We start from the raw sequence: 9,317 nt of genomic DNA, 5'->3' as shown, positions 1-9,317 counted from the left end.
CTGAGAGAATCTGTCACTGGAAGGCACATCCTACAAGAAATACTAAATGAGTCTTTCAGGCTAAAATGAATGGGTAATAACAGTAACTCAAACCTATGGGAAAAATAAAGAGCACTGGTAAATGTAACTATACAACTAAACATGAAAGATTGCATGAATGTATTTTTGTTTGCAACTCATTTCTCCTGTATAGGAAAACAACTAATAATGCAATAACTATAAAACTGGACTGAAGGATTTGTAATGCACAAATATATAGTCTGTATGAAAACAATAGTATAAAGGAGGGGGAATGGGGCTATATTACAGCAAAGTTTTTGTATATTACTGCAACAAAGTTGGTTTTATTCCAAACTGGAGTAAATTAAGTTGTTAATTATAATTTTCAAGAAAACTAGCAAGAAAATAACTAAAAATATTAAAATATTATGAAATATTGTGAAAAAACCCTAAAAGAATTTAAATGGTATATTAGAAAATATCTATTTAACAGAAAAGACAGATGTAATGGAGGAAAGAGGAACCGAAAAACCATTAGACATACAGAAAACAAACAACAAAATGACAGGCATAACCTTTCCTTATAAATAATTACATTAAGCAAATGGACTAAACATTCCAGTCAAAAGGCAGTGAAATAAAACAGAGAAAGACAAATACCATATGATCTCACTTATATGTGGAGTCTAAAAACCAAAACAAATAAACAAACAAAACAACACAAAAATAGATTCCTAGATACAGAGAAAAAAGGGGTGGCTGCCAGAGAGAAAGGAGATGAGGGTGAGGGCAAAATAGATGAAGGGGATTAAGAGGTACAAACCTCCAGTTGTAAAATAAATAAGCCACAGGGAGGTAATATAAAGCATAGGGAATATGGTCAATAATATTGTAATGACTTTGTATGGCGACAGATGTTTACTAGAGTTATCATGGTGATCATTTCATAATGTATACAAATGTCAAATCACAATGTAGTACACCTGAAACTAACATAATGTTGTACACCAACTATGTAATTTAAAAAATCCCTCAAAAAAAGGCAAAAATAGGTTGAAAATAAAAGACTTTTTAAAAGACATACCATGAAAACAGTAGCAAAAGGAAGCTGAAGTAGCAATGCTAATATCAGACAAAAGTGGACTTTAAAACAAACACCGTTCTAGAAACGAAGAAGAAAATTTTAAAATGGTAAAAGGGTAAATCCATCAGGAAGACATAAAATTACAAACATATGCGCTTAACAACAGAGGCCCAAAATACATGAAGCAAAAAGTGACAGAATTGGTTGGAGAAATAAACAATTTAACAATAATATTTAGACTTCAGTAATCTACTTTTGGAAATAGAAAAAAAAAATTCTAGGCAGAAGATCAAAAGGAAATAGAAAGTTTGAAAAACAATATAAACCAGTGAAACCTAACTGACATACTAGAACATTTCAACCAACAACAGAAGAATACATTCTTTTAAGGTCACAAGAAAGTTTACATAGACCATATGTTAGGTCATTAAAAAGGGTCCCATTAAATTTAAAATTTTAAGGGTTAAAATCATACAAAATAAATTCTGCGATCATAGTGGAATAAAATTAGAAATCAATAACAGATGGAAATTTGGGAAATGCAAAATTATGTGCAAAGTATACAACACCAAATTAAATAAACACTGGATCAAAAAATAAATCACAAGCAAAAATTTTAAATACTTTGAGATGAATAAAAAGAAACCACTATGTACCCAAATTACAGTATACAGCTAAAGTGGTGCTAAGAAGAAAATGTATAGCTGTAAACATCTATATTTTAAATAAAGATTTCAAATCAATAACCTAATCTTTCATCTTAAGAACTAGAAAAGCATCAAGTTAAACTCAAAGTAAGCAGAGAAAAATTATAAAGGTAAACATGGAAATAAATAAAATAGAGAGTATAGAAAAATAGAAAAAAGTCAATGAAACCAAAACTGGTTCTAGGAAAAGATTAAGGCACATGAGTGAGCTTGGTTGAAAGGAATTGAGCCCAGTCCAAATCAGCTGAACCCTAGAGACTCATGAGCTAAATAAATATTTATTGTTTTATGTTACTGATTCCAATGGATGTTTGCTATGCAGTGTTACCGTGGCAATAGGTAACTGATGCAGCTTAAAATGTCATTTATTTTACTTATATAGCAACTTTTAGTAAATTTTTGTATTCTTATACTTTTAACTCAAAGGAAAAATCTTCTGATAAATCTAATATATGTGTTCTGATAGTTTCTACACACATAATAGAAAATCTGAGACCCCTCTTCTTTTCTAGAATATTTATGAGAGAAAAACTTGTGTCACCAACTTATTCATCAATCAGCACTACATCCTTTTACATAGTTTCTCACCTACAAAATCAATGTTCATTCTCATATGTCACCATTCACTTTGATAATTTTTAAATTCTTTATGGACCAGGCCTATAAACATCATTTTATCTTGGAAGAAAGGGCTATATCCTTTTTTCTATCCTGTTCATAATATCAACAAAGCCCATTTAAAAAAATTTCCCCATACACAGCTAAGAGGCAACAATAATTCAATAGAAGGAAAGAATGATGGATAAGAGCATGTTCTTTGGACCACATTTATTGGATTCAAAAATACATTGTAAACATGCTAGTTGTATGATTCTGGACAAGTGACTTAAACATGTCATGCTTTAGCTTCATTTCTGATAAAATGTGGAATAGTATATGCTTCATAGATATAAGAGAGAGATTAAATCAGTTAATTTATACTAAATGTTTAAAAGTGTTTTATATATAATATTATTTAGTATTAGAACTTATTGTTAATTACCATTATTATTATTATTGCTATTATTGCTAAAAGCTTTATAAGTGTGATAGGAAGAAGAATGGCCACACAAAGATGTCCACAACCTTGGGACCTTGAATATGTTAGGTTCCATGGACAAAAGGAATTAAGGTTACAGATAAAATGAAAGTTCCCAATCAGATTACCTTAAAATAGGGCAAAATAGGGAGATTTCCTGGATTATTTGAGTAGGCCCAATGTAATTACAAGGGTTCTCTAAAGTGGAAGAGGGAGGAAGAAGAGGAGAGTCGAGAAAGAGATGTCACCATAGAATCAGGGTCAGGGAGATAACTTTCTGGCTTTGAAAATGGCTGAGGGGGGTAATACCTAGAAGCAGGGAAAGGTGAGAAAGCAAATTTTCTCCTAAAGTGTCTAGAAAAGAACCCAGCCCTACCAACTCACTGATTTCAGCCCAATAAAACCCATCAGACTTCTACCTATAGAACTGTAGGTATGTATGTTGTTTTAAAACACTAGCTTTGTAGCAATTTGTTACAGTAGCAACAGGAAACTAATGCAGAATGATACAAAGAAACCTCAATAGAGAGAAAATTAAATTGCATACAAGATATGTTTGATCTCATATTCCACATTTCCAATTCTTTCCATTGAAATCCAACATAATATCTATACAATTTTTTAAAAAAAATTTTCCTCATTGTCATAGAAATTCACCTTGTTTTCAGACACAAAGCAAATTCTGAAGTTTAGGAGTCCCATCCCTTGCTTACACTTATATTCTATGTCCTCATTCCCAGGATGTTTGAGAGGAGACGTGCCATTTTTCCTTCACGGAGAAATCCCGGTCTTACCCAGGGAATGACCTTTGACCTAGGGCCCCCAAATAAATCTCTTATAATTAAATTATACAGAAAGAAGTTAGCATAGCAGCTGAGGCTATTACCTTTAAAAGGACCGTCTTGCAAGGTTGGCACATGAACCATTCCCTAACTGACAAGGGTTTTCACTGGGCCTAGACTGCGAGTACAAATAAAGTAAATTATGCTTAGCACTGCATTTCTTTACAGTGGAAGTCTGAAATTTGTATGTGCTAAGTGGAGTGTTGTCCACATAAGCAGTCTTCTCAGAAAAAAAACTTTGGGTGCTGAGTCACTAATGAGTCTCCTTGAGTAGAAGCATTGTATACATGTTATGTCTTTTTCATTGCTAGAGAAATGAGCATAATCAGTGTGTCCACTCACTAGAGGGAGGGAGCATAAGAAGACCCGTGCATGTTTCATGGATTTCTCCAGACTCTGCCTGTATCTTTTTTCCTTTCTAATCTTGTCAAGTATCTTTGCAATGTATGGATAACTGCAATCTTAGCCATGAATACAACTGTATGCTGAGTTCTGTGAGGTGTTCCAACATACCACTGGTTATGTGGGTGGTCTTAAGGACCACCAACATAGAAATATTAATAACTTTTTATTAATACATAATTATTCAGTCTGGCCAAACACTGTATTTGAGAACTTGAATAGTAGATTCCATACTGAAGTCTGGAAATCAAAGACAAGGTTTTTTTGTTTTTTGATTTTTTTTCCTCTACCAACTTGAGGTAAAGATATATCTCTCCACTTCTGTCCTCTGGTCCTTCAGTTAACTGCTCTTAATCTACTTCAGGAAAATTTTCAAACCAAAACAGTCCCACACACAGGTCTGTGCAACTGTGTTTATGCATAAATGCATACATATAACACACATACACACACACACACACGTCATTCAAGAATTAGCAATAATTTTCAGGTGCAATAACTTTTAAATCCATAATGACATTTGCTTTCTTTTCCCTAGAAGCCTGATTTATTGACAGATAGACATAGATCATCTCTCAAAGGCAGAGACTAAAAATGTAAACAAAGTCTCCACAAAAAGTAAGAAAAAATGCAGGTATAAGTAGATTTGATTTATGTAGAAAGAGAAATGTCTATTCATGTGATGATGACAGGCGAGTGGATAATTGTGTTTTCTAGGACAGAGTTAGGTAGAGTGTTGATGCAGGAAAAGGACGTTTCCCCAGATATACATTTATCAAAACATTCTGGGAAATTTATAAGCAAGGCTATAGCAGTTGATAGATATTATGGGGGTGAATATGGTGTTTTATAAGGGCGAACATTTTCTGAAGATTTTTTTAGAGGGGAGTGGACCCAGGGACAAAATAAATAAATAACAGTTTTATTGACTGTCTTACATACTCACTGGTCCAGTCTGCTCAACAGCACTAGGAGTGCTATTAAAATACAATTATAAGTAGGGATGATTTAGGTTTGGAGAGTGACAGAATGGTTTTAACAGAGTTATAGACACAAGATTCTACATTTATATAATTTTTGCACTATCAACTTGAAGCTCCATGAATTTGTACACCACAGCTATGTAGTTCACTGTTGAATCTTTAGGTTTAGCAGGATACCTCGCACAGAGCGAAACTTTCCATATTTAATGGATGAATACATGCATTAATGAATGAATACAGTTTGATTAGAATTAACTGAAGCAATTTACCATAGATTCCAGAGTTGTGAGTTTCATATAAACTGCAAATTTATAAATGAAGTCTTTATGAATATTTAGCCTGGAATTAATAACTGAAAGGCATTGGAACATCTTTATAAAATAAGCATGATAAATATATCACTTGATATAAAAACATCTGAAATACAATACTCTAATTTACCTCAGTTTTAGCATCATACATATGTCTCAAATACATACTTATTGAATAATATATTAATAGAGAAAATCCCTAGTTTTCATTAAATTTATTAAATACACATACATGGACATTTTAAAGTGTAAACTATTCACGTTATAAAATATGCTAAAGAAATTTTTTACTATTCATAAATTTCACATTATATTTTAAATTTATATATATACTACAAGTACAGAGAGCTTATCACAAATATTTTAATGAGTAAGGTAATTACCCCAAATAGTACAAACAGATTGAGGTTGTAAGAAATCAAAGTATATCAAGTGTTTTGATCAATAAATCAGTTCTGCCAGATGAGACAACACATAAAAATGTAGGTAACCACATTAGGCTTATTTTCTAAGCCTAGAGAAAACTGAGGATTATTCTTTAAAATTTAAGTTTCTGAAAAAGTGTGATTGTGTGATATAGAATGTTGCTAAAACCCATGTAATGAATAAGACTGTGGAAGCCTTCAAAAATAATGTGAAATAGCTTTAAAATATTATTTTGTTATAGCCATACAGTCACTCTGTAGGCATACTTAGAGGTATGCCACCTTTACTATTGTACCTGATGAGGAAATAGTGGAAATCTATAATTAATAACTTGGTTAACACAGTGGAGTGTCAAAGTGTTACTCTACATGAATGCAATTGAACTAGGATGTAGATGTGGAAACTATGCCAAAAGCCTCCTGAGAGCAATCAGGCCTACCTGTTATTAAGAGCTAACCAATTACCTGGTGTTCAGACTTTGATGTCCTACAGTAAATATGGCATTGAGCAAAAATCCTTAGTGTTTCAGAAATTATGTTCTGGGCAAATTAGCATGTCATCAGTTCAGAAGTGGAAATCCACTCCATGACACCAAATTAGAGTACTAATGTGAAGCATAGAGTAATAAAATTTAAAAAAATGTAGTCCAAAAATTTGTGGAGGGGACAGTGGTTAACAGCTGTGGAAACAGGTGCAAAGCATGCATAACTAACAAAGTTGAAAGAAATCTATTAAAAGATTAAAATGTCTATCTTTAACCAAAGAATAGAATTCAGAAATAGAAGAGCACAACTTATTAAAGCTATTAACCCTTTTCAAAATTGTAAAGCATGTGAACTTAATCCTCTAGGGACATTATAATTGACTTCCATAATTCTATATTCACAGGCACTAAATGCTTTTAATGGTTGTTGACATTTTAGAGAGTTAATGATTAGTATTTCTGTCTGTGCCACCCAAACGCAGAATCAGAGAGAAGTGGACAACCACAGGTCTCCCAAACAAGAACTTCCATGGGCTGGGAATCAGAGCAGGGTGATGTCCTACCTACTGGTAAATTCAGAAAGAAGTGCCCAGAAGAAATGGGTGGAACATACACACTGCTTATACAAAACTCATTTACCTGGCAACTTACTCCTCCTATGTCAAGGAAAGAATAACAGGGGCAAAGAGAGAAGACAAATTTTCCAAGTTCATTTCACTTGGTTTCTACTTTGCAAGATTAACTGTGAAATAGGAGAGAATAACAAATTATAGTATACTACAAATTACTTCTTAAAACTTAAATGTAAACACTTATGGATCTTTTATTTTTTTTAAAACAATCTCCTAATCACGATAGATTTTAAGACAGCATTACAAAATATGAATCAGGCTAACGATTTTTGTTTCTTTCTCTCCTCCTTCCTTCCTCCTTCCCTCCCTACTTTCCTTCCTCACTCCATCCCTCCATTACTTCTTGTCTTTCTCAGAGAAACTCACCAGCACAGTTCAATTATGCCTATTAAAATGACTGAGCACTCTCATTCCATTTGCACTCTATGGTTCACTTTAAAAACTTAATATCTTCTGATATTTTATGGATGATATTTTTAAAACTAGATAATCACTTGGAGGGAAGAGGTTAAATGAGGATCATGGTAGGCAGAATTTTAAACTGATATCCAATGACCTATACCTCTATAGCCCTCCCTTCTACAAAACATTCCATGCAGGTGTGGGCAAGACCTAGGAATATGATAGGTTACCCCTTCCATGAGTTGTTATTAGCCAGCTGTCTTGAGTGAATCAGGAGGGAGATTATCCTGGGAGGGCCCAACCTACTCAGGTGAGCACTTAAAGAAGGTGACGCATATCAGCTGGATTCTCCTGACTTACTGGTTTTGAGGAAATAAGTTACCACGTTGTAAGAATTTTTGAGGAATTCCCAAGATGTTTTACAAGGTTGATTTGTCATTTTACAATTCCATCAAGAGTACGACAGTTCTAGTTCTTCCACAGAACTAGACTTGCCAACATTAGTTATATTCAATCTTTGGAAATTTTAACCATTATAATAGATGTGCAGTTATAGCTCATTGTGATTTAAATTTGCATTCCCCTAATGACTAATGATATTGGGCATGTGTTTTGTGCTTATCTGACAGCCATATGTCTTCTTGGGTAAAGTGTTTTGCTCAAATCCTTTGCCAATTTTCAATGTGGAGTTTTGTTTTCTCATTAGTAAGTTTTGAGAAGTCTTCATATATTCTGAATGCAAATCCTTTATTTGATATATTCTTTACAAATATTTATTCCCAGTTTGTGACTTGCCTTTTTTTTTTTAACATCTTTATTGGAGTATAATTGCTTTATAATGTTGTGTTAGTTTCTGCTGTATAACAAAGTGAATCAGCTATACATATACATATATCCCCATATCTCCTCCCTCTTGCGTCTCCCTCCCAACCTCCCTATCCCACACCTCTAGGTGGTCACGAAGCACAGAGCTGATCTCCCTGCACTATGCGGCTGCTTCCCACTAGCTATCTATTTTACATTTGGTAGTATATATGTCAATGCCACTCTCTCACCTCATCCTAGCTTACCCTTCCCTCTCCTTGTGTCCTCAAGTCCATTCTCTACGTCTGTGTCTTTATTCCTGTCCTGTCCCTAGGTTCATCAGAACCATTTGTGTTTTTTTAGATTACATATATATGTGTGTCAGCATATGGTATTTGCTTTTCTCTTTCTGACTTACTTTACTCTGTATGACAGACTCTAGGTCCATCCACCTCACTTAAAATAACTCAATTTCGTTTCTGTTTATGGCTGAGTAACATTCCATTGTATATATGTGCCACATCTTCTTTATCCATTCATCTGTTGATGGACACTTAGGTTGCTTCCATGTCCTGGCTATTGTAAATAGAGCTGCAATGAACATTGTGGTACATGACATGACTCTTTTTGAATTATGGTATTCTTAGGGTATATACCCGGTAGTGGGATTGCTGGGACATATGGTAGTTCTATTTTTAGTTTTTTAAGGAAACTCCGTATTGTTCTCCATAGTGCCTGTACCAATTTACATTCCCACCAACAGTGCAAGAGGGTTCCCTTTTCTCCACACCCTCTCCAGCATTTATTGTTTGTAGATTTTTTGATGATGGCCATTCTTACCGGTATGAGGTGATACCTCATTGTACTTTTGATTTGCATTTCTCTAATGATTAGTGATGTTGAGCATCCTTTCATGTGTTTGTTGGCAATCTGTATATCTTCTTTGGAGAAATGTCTATTTAGGTCTTCTGCCCAGTTTTGGATTGGGTTGTTTGTTTTTTTGATATTGAGCTGCATGGGCTGCTTGTATATTTTGGAGATTAATCCTTTGTCAGTTGCTTCGTTTGCAAATATTTTCTCCCATTCTGAGGGTAGTCATTTTGTCTCGTTTATGGTTTCCTTTGCTGTGCAAAAGATTTTAAGTTTCATTAGGTCCCATTTG

Source organism: Eubalaena glacialis, chromosome 5, assembly GCF_028564815.1.
Source record: "Eubalaena glacialis isolate mEubGla1 chromosome 5, mEubGla1.1.hap2.+ XY, whole genome shotgun sequence".
Lineage (NCBI taxonomy): Eukaryota > Metazoa > Chordata > Mammalia > Artiodactyla > Balaenidae > Eubalaena > Eubalaena glacialis.
The sequence above is the reverse complement of the archived record's forward strand: the minus strand, read 5'-3'. Positions refer to the sequence as shown.